Here is a 19,361-nt window from a genome sequence, read left to right on the forward strand (position 1 = left end):
ATCTCATTTATTCTTTCAATGAAAAGTAAACTCCCTCAGTCTCTGTCATAGAAAGGGCTTATTTGTTCTCACTCTTTTTTTTATGTATTTTTATTTTATTTATTTATTTATTTATTTATTTATTTATTTATTTATTTATATTGGGGAAGGGGAACAGGACTTTATTGGGGAACAATGTGTACTTCTGGGACTTTTTTCCAAGTCAAGTTGTTGTCCTTTCAGTCTTAGTTGTGGAGGGCACAGCTCAGCTCCAGATCCAGTTGCCGTTGTTAGTTGCGAGGAGGGCAGCCTACCATCCCTTGCAGGAGTTGAGCCATCAAACCTGGCAACCTTGTGGTTGAGAGCCCGCACTGCAACCAACTGAGCCACATGACCATCTGGGAGCTGAGCAGCAGCTTATTGACTTCATTCTAGTTGCGGAGGGCGCAGCTCGCTGGCCCATGTGGGAATCCAACCGGCAGCCCAGTTGCCTAGAGCTCATGATCTAATCAACTGAGGCACCCGTCCGCCCCTGCTCTCACTCTTGAAGGATCTTTCAAGTAGGTATAGAATTCTAAGTTGGCCATTATTTTCCCTTAGCACATTAAATACACTATTGCATCATATTCAGGTATGGATTGTACTGAATGAGTTCATAATTATTCTATTTTGACTTTTGTATAAACCTTTCAATTTCTCTCTTAAATTTTTTGTTTGTCTCAGATATTCTGCCATTTTACCATGATTGTTTGGTTGATGATTTGTTTTTAATTATCTTGTTCAGAACTACGTGCACTTTTTTTCATTTTGGAGGTGCATATCTTTCTTTCATACTGGAAAATCTCAACTGATATTTTTAAAAATATTCCCTCACACAAACTCTCTCTAATTTTTTCCTTTTGGAACTCCTAATGGATACATCTTTAAAATTCCTTTTTTCTATTTTTTATTGTGGTAAAATACACATAATATAAAATTTACCATTTTAAAGTCTATAGCCCAATGTTATTAAATACATTTGCATCATAATGCAATAATCACCACCATCTATCTCCATATTTCATGTTGTAAAACTGAAACTCTGCACCCATTAAGCAATAACTCCCCATACTCCTGTTCCCCCAGCCCCTGGCAACCCCATTCTACTTTTTGTCTTTATGATTTTGACATATAAGTGGAAACATGCAATATTTTTCTCACTTATTTCACCTAGAATAATGTCCTCAAGGTTCATCCAGACCTCTCTTTAAAAACGAGAACAACTTTTTCTTGCCTAATTTCTCTGGCAAATTGGGTAAAGAACAGGTTTCTTCCACATGTGATTCTGGGACAACTGGGTATCTATATGGAAAGAAATGAAATTCATACACTTTTACAAATAATTTCTATACAAAAGTTAACTCAAATGGATTAATGATCTAAGTAAAAGAGCTAAAACTAAACCTAGGGTAAATCTTCATAGCCTTGGGTTTGCTAATGTTTTCTTCGATACAACACCAAAACCTGAGCAACAAAAGATTAAACAACTTGAATTTCATCAAAATTAAAAGCATTTGTGTATCAAAGGGAATTATCAAGAAAAAGACAATCTACAATATTTGGAAATCATACATCTAAGAAAGTCTAGTATGCAGAATATGTGAAGAACTCTTACAATTTGATGACTATAAGTGCCTTGTATCTACCATAGATGAGCAATTCTTTTTACAAGAAATATCATAATGAGCTCATGGTTCTAAACACATCCAATGTGTTTCAGTCTATTGGAATTATTTATTGCTCAAATTGCCTTATTTTTGTCAAGTGGGATCCTCTTCAATTTGGCTTTGAAGTACTTTAAACATAACCCCAATAGTGTTAGATAAAGTCCTCACTGTCTCGGGTGACGAATGTTCCAGGCTCATGCTGGACATTTCCTGCCCTAGACCTGGAATCAGTCATCAAGTCCTCTCTCTTCAATGGACAGAGCTTTAAAAATCTATCTCTGTCTGTACTTCCTTCCCTGCAAAGATGAAATGCTTCCTGGGTTTTATAATGTCAACTGTAATTAAAAAATAAAATTTTTTAAATTAAAAAATGAAAGAAAACAACCTCCTCTCCCAAATTTCATGAGTTCATATTTATCAATTCAAATTCAGTAGTAATGGTGTGTACTTCACCTATTCTATCTTACATCTGTGTCTTCTTTTTCTCACACTAAAAATATTTATTCTCAAGGGCACCATGAGTGATATAATTAGGATATAATTCCTCATACACTGTATCCCATATTATTCATAAAATAGACTCAGAATAACAATAACAGCACTGATACCAACATAATTACTGAAAGCAATTTTTAAAAAATATGTTTGCTTATGTCCTCCTTTAATCATTGTTTCAATCGTTTTCTTGTATTTAATTTGTTAGGACTTATATTCATTAAATACTACCCTGTCTTCCTTGTATCCTATATTCTTAGTTCTACATGTAAATTCAGTGTTCACCATCTGTCTTTATGTCAATCAACGTCATTCCAGCCATTGTGGTTGCCCCAAAATAATTCTCTAGTAGATTTGGAAATAAGGCTTTATAGCAACAATATTTAATAAATGTTACAGTGCTTGTCATTTAAGGCCAATTTTCCCAAAAATTCAGTGTGACTTTCCTTTATTTTATTTATTTATTTATTTATTTATTTATTTATTTATTTATTTATTTATCGGGGGAATAATCAGGAACAGTGTGTTTCTCCAGTGCCCATCAGCTCCAAGTCATTGTCCTTCAATCTTAGTTGCAGGGGGAGCAGCCTACCATCCCACGTGGGAGTTGAACCGGCAACCTTGTTGTTGAGAGCTTGTGCTCTAACCAACTGATCCATGAGGCCACCCCTCTGGCAGCTCAGCAGCAGCTTGCTGTGTTCAATCTAATTGTGGAAGGTGTAGCTCACTGGCCCATGTGGGAATCAAACTGGCAACCCTGTTGCTCAAAGTTGGTGCTCTAAACAACTGAGACATCCAGCCTCCCTGACCTTGCCATTTTCAAATTTTGCTATAAAATTTTCTTGAATTATATTTTTAAATATTTATTTTATTTCCATGCTTTGATTCCTTCTTTGGTGACTCATATATATACACACACACACACACATATATATACATACGTATATATACATACATATATATGTGTATGTATATATATATATACATACATTCTTCCTTGCCTGTCTTCTCTATTTGCTCTTTTTCTTGAATATTTTTTATCTCTTTCTTCATTTGTTTGATTTTTCTCCTTAGGACATTTTACAGTGCTTATTCAGTTTTGTATTTCTTCTAGTGTTTTTTTTTTGTTTGTTTCTGAAGTGATTCTTTTCTGAATTCTGTTACCTCTTACCTCTTTTCTAACTTACTCTGGTTCTTACTTATGTTGTTTTATCAATTCTTTATAATTATTAATGTCTTTTAATTATTGGAATATTTGGCAGTTGTTTCCATCTGTTTTATAAGTATGTCTTCCTGGTGTCCTTTTATTTTCTTTAAGGAACTTACCTCGTTTCTTATTCTCTATTTGTTTGTTTGTTTTTTTTCATTATTATTTTCTTGTTGGGATTTTTTTTTTAATACTATTTTAATACAGTGTGTCCCAAATTCTTTTTTTTTCCAAGTCACGTTGTTGTCCTTTCAATCTTAGTTGTGGAGGGTACCGTTCAGCTTCAAGTTGTTGTCCTTTCAGTCTTAGTTGTGGAGCGCGCAGCTCAGCTCCAGGTCCATTTGCCGTTTTCTAGTTGCAGGGGGCACTGCCCACCATCCCTTGCGGGACTCGAGAAATTGAACTGGCAACTTTGTGGTTGAGAGCCCACTGGCCCATGTGGGAATCGAACCGGCAGCCTTGGGAATTAGGAGCATGGAGCTCTAACCGCCTGAGCCACCGGGCTGGCCCATCTTATTCTCTATTTTTAAAAACAATATTAACATTGTGTAAGATTGTTTCTGTTGTTTATTTTTACATTATATTAAATTAGTTTTCTGAGGCTTCAGAAGGGAGGTGTCATTTAATACTGTACTATTTTTCTAATTTTACAGCTCTATAGTGCCACCTTCCGTTGTTTTTATGAAAAGTTAAAATAGATGAATGCTTGCTTTCTGAGATCTTTTGACCCAGTCTCTGCACTGGACCCTGTTTTATCTGAACCTCCTTTTCCTTTGTGTCCCATGTTCATGACCTGCTTAAATCTTTAACACTCCTGGCAAGAGAGATTTAGCTGGTTAGTTTTGAGAATTTATGGGGCGGTATCTGAGGGATATCCATAATTCATTTTGTTTAGGGAAATTTTCCAAAATTTGGAAACAAAAAAGAGGATCACATGATTTTATATCCTGTTATAGCACTTTCCTAGCCTGTGTGTCTCCCAGATATATAACTTGACTTACTGTTTACAAATGATTATGGCCCAGGCATTTTACATTATTGTAGTATTAAAAGTTAATTTGTAGAAAACCAGTAAGATGTGTGCTATGGACTGAATTGTGACACACACACATACCCCCCCCCCCCACTCCACACTCCCCTACACCCCGCCACCACCAAATTCATATGTTGAAGCCCTTACCCCCAATATGACTCTATTTGGAGATAAGGGCCTTGGGAGGTAATAATTAAGTGAGGTCATTGGGTAGGGCCTTAATTCAATGCAACTGGTGTCATTATAAGAAGAGAAAAAGACATGAGAGTGCCCAACCCTCCCCCACCCTCCCCGCCCAGGCACAGAGAGACCAGATGAGGACACAGTGAAAAGGAAGCTGTGTGCAAGCCAGGAAGAGACCTCATCAGACACCAATCCTTATGGCACCTTCGTCTTGGATTACCAGCTTCGAGAACTATGAACAAATAAATTTCTTTTGTTTAAGCCCCCAGTCTGTGATTTTCTGTTTTGACAGCCCAAGCTGAATAATACAATGTGATGCCTTTTTTGTTTTTTCGTTTTTTTGTTTGGTAAAGACTATAACCTTACCCCCCACATGCACTTACTTTCTTGATCAGAATCTGTTTTAGCTATTTTAAAGGACTTCACTGCTTTAGCAGGCCTTATTTGTTAATGCAGTATGTGGTAGCTGGTATTTAAAATAACAACATTCTGATCCTCCAGAATCGGGGGTTTGTGAAGGCCTCCTGGATTTAGTGGCTACAGGAAAGTATTATATAGAAATATTTTCTTTCTGATTTTTTTAATTACAGAAATAAGGAAATAATAAAACTTAATAAAATATTACCCTAATAAAAAAAAAAAAAAAAAAGACTATAACCTTAAATGTTAGGATTTTATTTCTTTTTGGGACATTGACCAATTTTATAGGTATTTAATCCAGTAGTCACATTACAGCATTCTTTTTATCACTGTTTACATAAACCCAGGTTTCATTGTACATTCAAAGTGAATCAGTGTGGTCATTCTGCTGGTTTCCACATTAATGATTCAAATACATTTTTGACATATGCTCAGTACCACTTGTGTAGGAATTTTGTTTTCATTAATTTGAGGACTAGGTGTTCTTTTAACTCTTTAAAAATTGTGGTAAAATATATTTAACTTAAAATTTACCATTTTAAAGTGTGCAGTTGAGTGGCAATAATTACATTCACAACGTTGTCCCACCATTAACAATATCCAGTTCCAAGTATTTTATCATTCCAAACAGAAACCCCATTCTCACTTAGCAATAATTCAGTTTTGTTCTTTCCAAAGTGCAATGTTTGTTTACTGCTTTTGCCCACTTTTAACTTGGTTTGTTCATTTTTAAAATTCAGTTTTAAGAGTTTTTTGGGTTATAGTTGGATAACAGTCCTTTATCAGGTATGTTTTTTTGCAAAAATTTTCTCTAAGTCTGTGACTTGTTGTCTCATTCTTTCAAACACTGTGTGTGGTTTTAAGGGGGATGTAGACAGAATAAAATAAGTATTCCACCATTGGCATCAGTTACTCAAAAATCTTTCTGAAGTTTAATTTACTTATACATTCAATATATTAATTATTTTCTTTGTTAAAAAAAACGCTTTTATGCAAAAAGATAAAGTACCTTGGAATACCTTCCTAATCCTACCATATATTTTATGAGATGAGTTTATGTATTTCCTCCTAGAACACCAAATAATTTCCAGTGCATTACCAAGGGTGCCAAAAAAATGTACACACATTTTAAGAGATGTTATCTATGTATTACTTTTTGAAGTTGAATTGAATTATGGTAGCAATGTGTGGTATGACGTTCACTCAAAAGATGGTGTTAATCAAATGAATGCTAGTGTCACCATGTGACAGGCAGGACAGTCAAAGAAAATGGCAGAATCATGGTCAACGTTTGAGGATCCCAAGACCATTTTGAAGTGGTATTTGAAATTCGAGAACGTGGAAGTACAACAACAATGGAGGAGTGAATGTGCAACAGAACCTCCAACACGCCTAACAACTGCACGCATTTGTGATAAGTTTGAGACGCAAGGTGCTGTGTGTGACGTGCACAAGGGAAGATCTGGGAGGCCGCGCACAGCAACAAGTCCTGCTGCTTCTGCTGTGGTGTTGGAGCAGTTTACACGCTTCCCACAAAAATCTACCAAACAGTGTTCACCGTAATCAGAAGTGTCTGGACGCTGCCGGCAACCACTTTGAGCACCTCTTGTAATTGCAGAAGTCAAATGTGGCTTGTATTCATCTTTTGTTATCGGTATATATTGAGTACTACAATTTTAATACAGTTTTCCTTTCTTAAAATGTGTATAAATATTTTTGGCACCCTATGTATATATGTACTTATAAGAAATCTTTAGCACATGTACATTTCTTTCGGACGTAATTGGTATCATACTCCTTGTATTGTTCTGCAACTTGTTTTTTTTTTCCTTTAACAGTACATCTTCGAGATTCCCCCCCCCCCCCAGAGTAATGTAGGTCTGCTCCATTTCTCTAAAATCCCCAATATACCCACTTTTGTCCATCACCACTGTTGCTTGCCCTCCTAGGTGAATCCAGGTTTCTCTCTCACCCTGCTTCTATTCTTGCTCCCTTACAAATAGTTCTCTACAAAAACAGCCTGACATAATATATAATATATAATTATATTATATATATTTCATTATATATAATTATTAATTTTATTATATAATGTATATAATATTATATATGAGATAATTATATATAATATACATGTATGTATTTTAAAATCAGATTTGATAATCTATTTACACAGAAATGGCTTTTCATTGCTCTTAGAGTCAAAGCCAAATTTTCTTCAATGGAATATAAATACCCTGAAGGCAGAAGTTTTTTATTTGTTATTATATTTTTTATTGTGGTAAAATAAGCAACATAAAGCTTACCATTTTAATCATTTCTAAGTGCCCAGTTCAGGGATATTAAGTACATCCACACTGGTGTGCAATCATTCCATTGGTAACTATCACTCCAACTTTTCCATTGTCTACTTGGAATACAAGCCTCCAGTTTTTTGTTTTTTTTTCCTGAAAACAACAGCAAACGATTTTGTTTCTTGAATCAATTAGTCCCAGGTAACTCTCTAACATCTTTACTTAGCTTTTCTGGTGTTTCTGTAAGACAGACCCACTAGACTATATTTTAAATGGCTTGGGGCCATTTATTTGGCTTCAATAAATTTCTCTAGGTAGAACCAGACATTTTCTCAGTGCATTTTGGGATTAAATTGTATATTTTTCTAGAGGAATACTATAACCTATTCCCCCTGTAAACTCTAGGACATGACCTATATTGAGAAAACTGTTATGAAGTATATAATAGAAATTAGTAAGTACATATATATTCTGCACCTATAGTTATGCCAGGCATGGGAGTATAAAGATAAGTAACATATTATTTCTGCACTCCAAGAGAACAGGGAGAAGAGTTATAAACAACTAAACTTTAAGCCTCTATTATAGTATTTTATGCGCTGTAGCAAACTGTAAAGAGTTCTGAGGAAGAACAGAGGAGGCTTTACAAAGGAAGTAGTGTTTTAGATAGACCTTAAACCATGGTCTTCAAAATTCTTGTGCTCACATACTCTCTAGAAAGATTTTGATTAACTATAAACCCATTTACCCAATGTAAAGTGACAATTTCTGTTTAAGGCAAATATGTACATTTAAAAATAAAAATCTTAAATCATTTTTATTTAATGTAGTCATTGGCATCTAAATACTATATTGATTTGGCATTTACCATCATTCTTTCAAAAAGTACATGAATCAAAAATTCTTCAGTAATAGGAAATTTTACATGATTCCTTTTTCTCATTTGAACTTCTTTTCCATTCCACTTCCTCCATGTGATTTTACCCTAGTGTAACGTATATGTATTCTTAAAGGTCTTTTTTAAAAAACTATTTATTTATTTATTTATTTATTTATTTATTTATTTATTGTGTTTTTCCAAGAACCATTGGCTCCAAGTCAAGTCGTTGTTTCAATCTAGTTGTGGAGGGCACAGCTCACGGTGGCTCATGTGGGGATGGAACGGGCAACCTTGTTGTAAGGGCATCTCGCTCTAACCAACTGAGCTAACGTGCCACCCCCTTAAAAGTCTTTTAATGATCATCTGATGATATTATTGTGCAACAAAAATATGCAAATAAATCAAAATTTTAAATTGAAACTTTTCTATGCCCATAAACCTGTGTTAAACATTTCTTATCAATTAAAAATTGATTAAATTATAAACTTCAATTAAACCAACACAATGTATTACACATTCTAATTAACAATTTATGACAAGTGGAATTTTATAGAACTATTTCACTTGATGGAATAGAAAGTAACTGTAAAAACAGTTCATGAATCTTAGGATGAATATTATTTTTTGCCGGAATGGGCAAGATCCTGTTTCTCTCTTTTTGTTTTATAGATGTAAGTAATGAGAGAACTGGTTAACATAAATAAATAGATGAAAGTAGGAGGAATTTTGTTTAATGCTATCTCTCCAGTATTATGAACTCTACGGGAATTCCATACTAAAAGTTATGTAGAAATCGGTCTGTATTTGTTTCCTAGAGCTGCTGTAAGAGAGCACTGCAGAATGGGTGCGTCAAATCAACACAAATTCTTTTTGTCCTACCATTCTGGAGGTGAGGAGTCTGAAATTAAGTTGGCAGTTGAGCCAAGCTCTCTCTGAGGGCTCTACAGGATAATCTTTCCTTGCCTTTTCCAGCTTTTGTTGTTTGCTGGCAAGCCTTGGCCTTCCCTGCCTTGTAGATGCACTATCCCAGTCACACGGACATCTTCTCCAGGAGTGCTGTTGTTTTTTCTGTGTGTGTCTGTGTCTATGCTCAAATTTCCTCTTTGATAAGGAGACCAGTCTGATTGGATTGGGATTCACCCTAATGGCCTCTTTTTAACTTGATGACCTCTGTAAAGACCTGATTTCCAAATAAAGTCACAGTTAAGGTACTGTGGATTAAGATTTTAAAATACATTTTTGGGTGGACACATTTCAACTCACAACATCATTTATTATCAAAAATTATCTTAAGGACCTATCAGCTGACATCCTAATTGAGTCTTTCTTCAATTTTGTTGAAAACAAAGAATTGAAAATAGAAACTATTGTAAACCATAATATAAATGGAGGCACTTTAAAATGGTGCTGGAGCTGCCATGCTAGAAGAACAGCCTGGCACATCTTATGCCTGAAACCTTGGATGTTAAAACAGGGCAAAATAGGGCGGCTGGTTGTCTCACTGGCTAGAACATGGTTCTCATAACACCAACAACACCGGTGTGACAACCACATGGGCCAGTGAGCTGCACCCTCCACATCTAGATTGAAAAACAACGACTTGACATGGAGCTGATGGGTCCTGAAAAAACACACTGTTCCCCAATATTCCCCAATAAAAACAACAAAACGAACAAAAAAAACAGGCAAAATAATCTTTAACTGGGCCTAAGGCAACATCACATCTCAAAGAACTATTTTCAAACATAACAAGAAAGCGGTAATTATGACTACTGGATTGATGACTACTAGACTGAAAATTAAAGACATTGTTTGCAATTAACATCATTCTCACGTAATCTACACCAATAGCAATGCCTTCCTTCTATTGATATAATTTTTCCCCTTTCCCTTCTCATAAATATCATCATCTTTGTCTCTTAATCATAACACTATTTGACCTTCTGCCTGTATCAGTGCATCCCAATAGCTATTCTTTGATCTCAAAGAAATGCCTGTTGCCTCTCACTTTAAAAGGCTTTTTATTTTTAAGTTAGCATTATTCAATCATAAGAGTCATTCATTTACATTAAAACTGGCACCAGTATTTCAAATTGTCCTTTTGATGAGCACCATGCCTGCTAATTGTTTTAAAGTGAGAGAAGGGTGGATGTGAAAGCAGCAGCTTTACACTAAGGAGTTCTCAGGCAGGTCAGTTGTAGTAATGAGCACAATTGTGGATCTGGAAACTGGTTACAATCATGCACCCCTTAAGCACGGGATATATTCTGAGAAATGTGTCCTTAGGTGATTTCGCTGGAGTATGAACACATAAAAACAAGAACAAAATAAAAGAAGACACTCTCAAAGGTTATAACTAATGTTATAAATAATCACTATGGTCCATTTCTCCATCCGGAAGGACATTGGTATTAAGGCAGAAAATAGCTACCATGTCTTCCAGTGCTTTGGCGAAACCTCAGATGCGTAGCCTTCTGGCCAAGCATCTGCAATTTCATATTGTTGGAGCAGTCATTGTTTCTCTGGGGGTTGCAGCTTTCTATGTTTGCTGTGGCTGAAGCAAGGAAGAAGGCATATACAGATTTCTACAGAAATTATGATTCCATGAAAGATTTTGAGGAAATGCAGAAGGCTGGAATATTTCAGAGTGCAAAGTGATTTCAGAGTGTCAAGAATTTCTTTGAGTTGGCTTCCAGGGAAATTTGTCACTGACCTGTGTTCCTGAACTATGCAACATGGATATTTGGGCTAAGGGATAGTTTCTCTTGATAAATAAACAAATGTTGTAGACAAAAAAAACAAAAACTACTATGGTATTATATGAGGATAATTAAATTAGAAACACAGAACTTAGACAGCTTTGAAATTAGTTACAAATAATCAAGTTATTTATTTGTATTCAGAACATTAATGTATGCTTATCAGCTAGTTTTCCAGGTTTGTGTAAAAAGCATTCATAAGTAAAACGCTCAGTAATGTTTTACTTATAAATTTTTAGACTGTATTTCTTGCAATAATTCAGTCAAGTCACATTAAGATTAATTTATTATCCTATTTAGGATACCTCCTATCAGCTTCTCTCTTGATAGACAGTCTCCATATTTTTGAATTTTCCTATCTTTTCTTGAACTGAACTGATCAGATTTGCTAATATTATCAGAAAGTCTTTTGTCTAAGTTTTAAACTAGCCTCTAAATCTTAGAAATGACTTTCACTGTGCATTTTGTGACCCTCTTTTCTTCAGCCACTTTAATTCAATAGTTAAATCCAATCTATTTACTTCTCCCACCTCCATTGCTGAGGTTACCAACATCAATTCTTTCCTAAACTAAACAGCTTCCCTAATACTACTCGAGTCAAAATTAATGACAGGATTTAACTAAGACAGGAATAGAGAGGGCCTGTAGGGGGAGCTCTCATGCCCAATGTCGGTTGAAAGCCCTACAGGAAGAACTCTGTATTATAACAGTCCCTCCGCCCTCTCTCCCCCCACTTCCTCCTCCCCTCTATAAAAGAACTTCTCCTTTGTTTTGCTCAGACTTGCGCGAGGCTTGACATGGCAGCAAATACCGGGTTGCTGTCTCCTCCACCCACCCCCAAATAAATCCTTTTTCCTGAAGGAATACCTGGCTGACTTCTGTTTGAAGTCAATACCTGCTACCTTCCAGTCATTCTCCACAAAGTGGGAGTAGTTATCTGCTTAAAATTTACATCATATTGTGTCACTTTTTCACTTAAAATCCTATTTGTGGCTTCTGCATGCACTAGAATAAAATTCAAATTTCTTAGCACAGCCTGCAAGGCTCCACTTGAATCTACTCCTGTCTTCACCTTCATCTGGAGTCACTCTTTCCTCCAGCTAGTACTCTATTCCATTGATCTTCCAATTCCTAGTATAAGTTTAATTCTTGCTTTTCCTGCTGTCTAGAACAACCTTCCCTTGGTTATTCTAATGGGCGCTCCTTAGGCAAATCTCATTTTACATGTTACTTCCTCAGAGGGGTCTTCCATGATCATTAGCATAGGTCATTGTTATTCTCTATATGGAAGCTCTGTTTACTTCCTTCTTACAACTGAAGTAATTATTTTATGCATTTTGTGGACTCCCTGTTTGTTGGCTCTTTCTAGCCTAGTCCAGAATATACATTCAATCATGATGGCAGAGATCGCATCTGTCTTATTTACAGTTATCCCTAGTATTTATCCTAGTATCTGGCATTACAAAGACACTCAGTTACTATTTGTGGAGTGAATAAAAAACAAAGATCTAAATAAAAGTTCCACACTCTGCTAACAATGACTAATTTTTGTTTCCACCACTAAGCATTAATTGATAAAACTTTTCCTACTTATCAAGCTTGATAATTCCGTAGACTTTGATTTCTTATCCATGTTTTAGGGATAAAAGGAAGCCAAAGTGCAATTCTTATCATAGCTACATATTAGTCTCCACTGTATGCATCTCTTCTTAAACTCTTTTTACCAATCTGACAATAGCAAAATGAAGATGATGACCCTATTCTCAGTGACAGTTTTATCTTATAGATATCATCCGTCCTTTCCAGAATCTCTTCTTCATTTCTATGTTATAAAAAAATAAGCAAGACATAGTTCTTGTGGGTAATTAAATGTTTTAAAATAATTCTGTGGAAAAATATTGATACATCAAAATGTTAATAATGTAAAACAACAAAGAGATACCATTACACACCTATCATAATGGTGAAAATCTAAACCACTGACAACATCAAATGCTGGTGAGGACAGGGAACAACAGAAACCCTCATTCATTCCTGGTGGGAATGCAAACTTTCACTGTGGAAGACAATTTGGCAGTTTCTTGCAAAACTAAACACTCTTCTCATAAGATCCAGCAATCGTACTCCTTGGTATTTATCCACATGAATTGAAAACATGTCCACACAAAAACCTGCACACGAATGTTTATAGTAGCTTCAGTCACAATTGCTAAAACTTGGAAGCAACCAAGAAGTCCTTAAGTAGGTAAATGGATAAACTGTGATCCATCCAGACAATAGAATATTATTTGTTGGTAAAAATAAATGACCTATCAAGTAAGTCAGAAAAGACATGGAGGAAATGTAAATGCTTATTGCTAAGTGACAGAAGCCAATCTGAAGAGGCTATATAAAGTATGACCTCAACTATATCAGCAGTGGGGGAGGCTGTGCATGGGGAGCAGGGTGTACAGGAAATTTCTGTGCTTTCTGCTCAATTTTGCTGTGAACCTAAAAATGCTCTAAAAAATAAGGCCTGTTAAAAAAATGTTAACAATAGTCATCCTTGTGTGCAAGGATTATTGTTATTTTTTTTCCCTTTGCACTTTTCAGGTTTTCCAAGGTTTGTTTGTTGTTTTTTGTTTGTCACTGAGTGTATTTATTACCTATGAAAGTAGAAAATATATTGAAAAATTTAAGTATGCTAAATTTAAAACTGTTAAACCTGCTTTATTTTAGGTTTTAATCTCTTAGATAATAGCTACCTAGTACAGAAACTCAAAAAAAGTAAAAGTTTATAAGAAACCCTTAAATTGGCAAAAATTAAGACTTAAATCATTATTTTCAGCCAATGATTTTACGAGGTCATAGAATTTAATTGCTGGGAAGGACATCTGTAATCACCTAATACAATTTTCTCTTTTAATATTTGTGTTTACTTTCCACTGAGTACATCTAAAATTTAGAAGGCACTTGGGTGGACATTGCTGCCTGGGAGATAAAATGAGGAGCACGATGGGTCCCCACATTCCAGTGTGAACCAGGAATGAAGAGTGAAGAATAATCTTTGTTAAGACTCTAGTGGCAAACATATTTTCCTATTTAATAAAAAAGCCACAGGAAGTGAGAGGAAGGGAATGTTCATAATAAGCTGGAAAAGTGAGAAAGTGTCATTTGAAAACATTGGGATCCCAAGGGATGAGAAGACTATAAGGAGAGAGAAGGGGATTTTCCATCAATAGTGTATTATATACAATTCCCTCATTTCAGTTATGAAGAAATGGGGCTCATAAAGGTCTTGGGTCACAAAGCTAACAGTGGAATTAGTGTCAATGTCAACTCCATGATTTTCCTCCAAATCATAGCATGGCTTTTCCAGAGACATTGCTGATCAGCTGCATTAGTTTTATAAAGTGTAAAGTATGTTCTAGGAGGGCATGAGTATTTCATATATTTAGGAAGAATGGCAACTGAAATCTGTTTTTTTAAATGAGTTTTTCCTACCTATAGCTCATTCTGGATTACTTTCGGTTTCTGATATCACCATGTTTTTACTTCTGTTTTAGAATTTCAATTTATCCATGATTTGTTTTCTCTAGAATCGTGTTTTTCAAACTACATTTGTAAGCTATGAAATCAGTTTGGTGGGTTGGAACCACTGTTTATTAAAAACATCAATAACAACAAAATGGAGGAAAACAATACAGACTAAATTTAACTAGACTAGAATAGAAAATACTAAAATCTACCTAAGTTAGTAAAGGAAATAATTCTCCAATGTAATTTTTATTTCAGTTATGTAGTTTGCATATGGGTGGGTTTGTACTGGGTCTCCATGTATAATACATATCCTAGTGATTGTCATGGTCAAAAAGAGTTCATTGCTCTAGAATGCATTATTTTATGTGGTGTTTTAAACTATCTAAGATGATATGTTTAACAGTTAAATTTTAAGAATTAGGAGAAGAGTATCCTGGAGAGGCAGCATGATGAGCTGGTTAAGAGTATGGATTCTGGAGAAAAGAATTCTAGGTCCCTCTCTACAACTCACTAGCTATGCGAACTTGGATAAGTTCCTTAACCTTTCTTTGCCTGGGTTTTCTCATCTGTAAAAGTGGGACAGTGACATTAACTACTTCATAAAGTAGTTAAGAGGTTAATGACATTATTCACAACGAACACAGAACAATTTTCTTCTCCCATAGAAAATCTTCCTCAGTATTTCAATGGTTAAAATATTGCCTTTTTTTTCTTTACAATGGCAAAAGTTAAAATGCTAGTCTATGTTAGCTCTACAATCCCCAGCTCCAAACAATTCTTTCATCTGAACTGCTAGTCTCTTAGCATTCATACTGGGAGGATGACATAGATTATACTAAGCTCCCTTCTAAGAAAAAAAAAAAAGACTTTGATTTGAAGTAGATTTCTTCCAAGTTTTGACCTGTTTATTGTGATTATTACTATGGTTTTTTGGCTCATGCACTAACTCAGTATTTCAGCAGAGATATCAGTATTTCTTTTCCTCACAAACTATTATAAAGAATTTTTCTAAACAGCTAACAAGTGCGAGGTGCAAGTTTTATATGTGTATGCTCATTTAATCTGCCGTAAAACTCTAAGAGAAGAATTATTATCTACATTTTACACAAGTTAAAATTAAGGCTTAGAAAGTTAACACATACCTAAAATCACCCAGCTAGTTGTAGGTAAAGACAGAATTCAAACTTGGGCAGTCTGGTTCTTAACTGTTCTCACAATAACTGCTATACACGTATTACATCTCAATTACTGGTGAACTCTTGGTTTCCAAAAATACAATTATACCTAACACTTAAAAAACTGAGATGTAATTGATATATAACATTACATTATTTTTAGGTATACAATAAATGATTCAATGTATGCATAAATTGAGAGATGATCACCAAAATAAGTTTAGTTAACATCCATGACTGCACAGTTAAAATTTCTTTTCTTGTAGTGAGAACTTTTTAAGATCTACTCTCTTAGCAACTTCTAACATTTTTATATCTATTTCACAGAAGTTATTTGGTTCTTTAAACAATGATGTATTACTTTATTTTTTTAAATGACTAAACTGAGGCTCAGAGAGAAGGTAACTTGCTCAAGGTTTTGAGTGGCCAAATAAGAATTTGAAATGCAAGTCTTCTGCTCAAGTTTTCATGTTGCCTTCCTGTAATGCTTAGTATGCTTTTGCGATTAGTACAAAACAACTACACACAAACACACATTTTTATTAACAACTTTAGTGTTATAATTCCATCCCATACAATGCATCCGCTCTTTTTTTTTTTATTGGGGAAGGGGTACAGGACTTTTATTGGGGAACAGTGTGTACTTCCAGGACTTTTTTCCAAGTCAAGTTGTTGTCCTTTCAATCTTAGTTGTGGAGGGTGCCGTTCAGCTTCAAGTTGTTGTCCTTTCAGTCTTAGTTGTGGAGCGCGCAGCTCAGCACCAGGTCCAGTTGCCGTTGCTAGTTGCAGGGGGCACAGCCCACCATCCCTTGTGGGACTCAAGGAGTTGAACCCACAACCTCGTGGTCAAGAGCCCACTGGCCCATGTGGGAATCCAACCGGCAGCCTTCGGAGTTAGGAGCATGGAGCTCTAACCCAATGCATCCACTTTAAGTGAACAAGTCAATGTATTTTTAGTATATTCAGAATTGTCCATTACTGCAATCAATTTTAGAACATTTTCATTGCTCCAAAAATAAACCCCATGCATTTTAGTTATCACTTCCCACCTCCCCACGTCTAGGCAACCACGAATCAACTTTCTGTCTCTATAGATTTGCGTAGTCTGTACAATTCACATAAATGAAATGATGCAACGTGTGGTCTTTTGTGTCTGGCTTATTTCATGCAGTATTACGTCTTCAAGGTCCATCCATGTTGTAGGATGTACCAGAACTTCATTCCTTGTTATGGCTGAGTAATCTTCCATTGTATGGAGAGACCATTTTTTTTATGCATTCATCAGTTAAGGGACATTTGGATTATTCCTACCTTTTGGAAATTATGAATAACAAGTTATGAACATTCAAATATTTATTTTAAAATGTTTTTATATAAATTAAGTGTAGTTTGCAAAAATTATGACACAAAATTTTTTTTTGCAGTTCTAAACTTTCAAATAAAATCCTCCATAATATTCTGCAGGCTACCGAGACAACATCTTCACAGACAAATGGATTTTAATGAAGGAATACAAAATATGAATAACATATACAACTGCAATTATTTTGTTAAGAACAGCAGTAATTCCAAGGAGTCAGCTGCAGTATGGTGCTTCCTCAAATTGAACAGCATGCGGTAACCCAATCCATCATTTAAGTCTATGACAGGGCTTATTTGGAAGATTTCTAATTCCAATAAATGATATTATAGTATTTTTTAACTATAAGCTCAATGAAAAGCTATTGCCTTGGTACATGGCAACAGAAAGGGGATAGTGCAAGTTTTCCAGGGAATTATTCCTGTTACCCTGCATCCGGTAGTAGAGGGCATTTCTGTTGTGAAGATAGCGGCATCAAGAAGGTCATTGTAAAACAGAACTGTGTATCATAAAGTCATAAGGATATTTCATTGTGTTGAGAACTGAAAAAAATTAAATTATGAAATAAAGTCTGCTAAAAAACAGTGATACTATTTTGAGAATGCTGGTTGAAATACATGTTGGATATTCGTCAACTTAAAGAGTATATTTATTGCATTTCGCCATAGGTGGAAGGATTACTTGATTTTTTAATTCAAAATTAATGAATCTCAATCTCTCCTAGATTATACTCTGTAAGTGGCGTCTATGGTGTTTAACTTCAGTCTTTACTGAGACCTCCATGGATGATTAACTTCATTGCAAACTTCACGCTCATTATCATCTTGTTGTACGTTCAATGATAACATCACACGTCTATTTATTAGTAGGCAGTGGTGGGTAATGGTGGAACTCAGAAGTCTAAATTATCCATCCATTTCCCCAACTCCATCGTTGTCAACCGGCCAACTGCCGCTAGGGCGGGACAGGAGGCCCCACTCCTCCTTCCGCGGAGTCCTGGAATCGCACCCGCCGTGCGTGCGCCCGAGACGTCGGGGTAGACGGGGAACAAAAGAGAGGCTCGCAGCCGGTGGGCTGCTCACCGCGGCGATTGGGGGGACAGTGGTCCATCACTAGTGAAGCACCAGACGGTGGAGGGCGGTGGGGGACGGCGCTCAGGACTCGCGTGCGGCCCGGCCCCGTCCGCCCGCAGGGGCCCGGCTCCAGGGGCGCCCGCAGCGTCTCCATCTTGCCCGGTGGGGCGGGGAGCGGCGTCTGGGTCGCCAACCCTGTCGCGCCTGTCTCCGGGCGCCGACGCCGACAGCGGGGTTGTCCTCTCGGCCCAATGGCGCAACCCAGCGGGAACTTCCCGGGATACGTCGCCCAGCCCCACGGGCCTGGTTCCGAGTGGGTCCCAAGTTCCCCCCCACCACCGCGGCCCCGACAAGATGGAGGACGTCGTCTCCTCCCGCAGCCATGACGGGCGGTGGTGCGACTGCTCCCCACGGGGCGAGGCGCGGGTGGACGTGCGTCCGCCCCAGGAACACTCGGGGACGCCTTCGTCCGCCGCCGGCCTTTCACTTGGCGCCGCAGCACCCCCTATTCTGCGGCTCGCACAGGGCCTCAAGGAGCTGGACAGAGAGGGCGCTGGGGACATCGAGGCCGCGTCCCTCCCGGGGCAGGGCCGTTGAGAGCCGCCGCGGCGGCCTGGGCACCCCAACCCGAGCGAGGGCAGGAGTCCGGGCTCAGCGTCTCGGGCTGTCCCGGCCCAGGGGAGTCCCCCGTCCCCAAGGGACGGAGCCCGCGGCCGGTGCGGCGGCAACGAAAGTCGGGCCGCCTGACCTGACGGACCCGGTGGGGGCGGGGCGGGAGGCGGGGGCAAGGAGGGAGGGGACGCGGCCGAGGGCTCGGGCTGGCGGAGGGGCGAAGGGACTGGAAACGTCGGGGGTGTGCCCTGCGCCTGATGGACAGCCTTCCAGACCACCCCCTCGAGGGGGTCCTGAAGGAAGGCCGACGGAGCCAATGGACGTGCCCCGGGAGCCTCGCCCCGCCCTCCCCGCCAGCCAATGGGGCTGCGGCGGGCGGGGCCTTCCCGGGCTCGGCCGCGCCGCCGCCTTCTCCGCCTCCTCCTGCTCACCAGCGCTAAACCCGGGACTGGACCGAGCGGAGTTGTGCGCGTTGCCGAAGGGGGTGGGCCGGGGGAGGGGAGGTTCGTTCCGCGGAGCCGCAGCCAGAACCGGGTGAGGCTCGTCCCCGCTGTCTTCGCAGTCCGGGTCCGCCGATGGTGGGGGTGGCTGGCGCAGCCAGCCTCGGGAGGCGGAGGCGGAGGCGGAGGCGGCCGTAGAGGCGGAGATGGGTGAGGGCGGCCTCCG

At 38.0% G+C, this 19,361-nt stretch overlaps 1 protein-coding gene and 1 pseudogene across 12 annotated transcripts in view; both read left to right on the top strand.

Moving 5' to 3' along the window:
• The first annotated feature begins 10,629 nt into the window (after window positions 1-10,629).
• LOC109457013 (cytochrome c oxidase subunit 6C) lies at window positions 10,630-10,855 on the top strand (annotated as a pseudogene).
• An 8,204-nt stretch (window positions 10,856-19,059) lies between these two features.
• Window positions 19,060-19,361, top strand: part of ZMYM2 (zinc finger MYM-type containing 2) — a 93,421-nt gene continuing 93,119 nt past the window's right edge. For 4 of the 12 annotated variants that reach the window (XM_074330115.1, XM_074330117.1, XM_074330111.1 and 1 more), the window contains exon 1: window positions 19,090-19,229. The gene's annotated coding sequence lies outside the window, so the exon portion shown is untranslated. The other 8 variants (XM_074330118.1, XM_074330119.1, XM_074330113.1 and 5 more) reach the window with 6 other exon arrangements.

The sequence above is a fragment of the Rhinolophus sinicus genome, linkage group LG04 (assembly GCF_036562045.2).
Source record: "Rhinolophus sinicus isolate RSC01 linkage group LG04, ASM3656204v1, whole genome shotgun sequence".
Classification (NCBI taxonomy): Eukaryota; Metazoa; Chordata; class Mammalia; order Chiroptera; family Rhinolophidae; genus Rhinolophus; species Rhinolophus sinicus.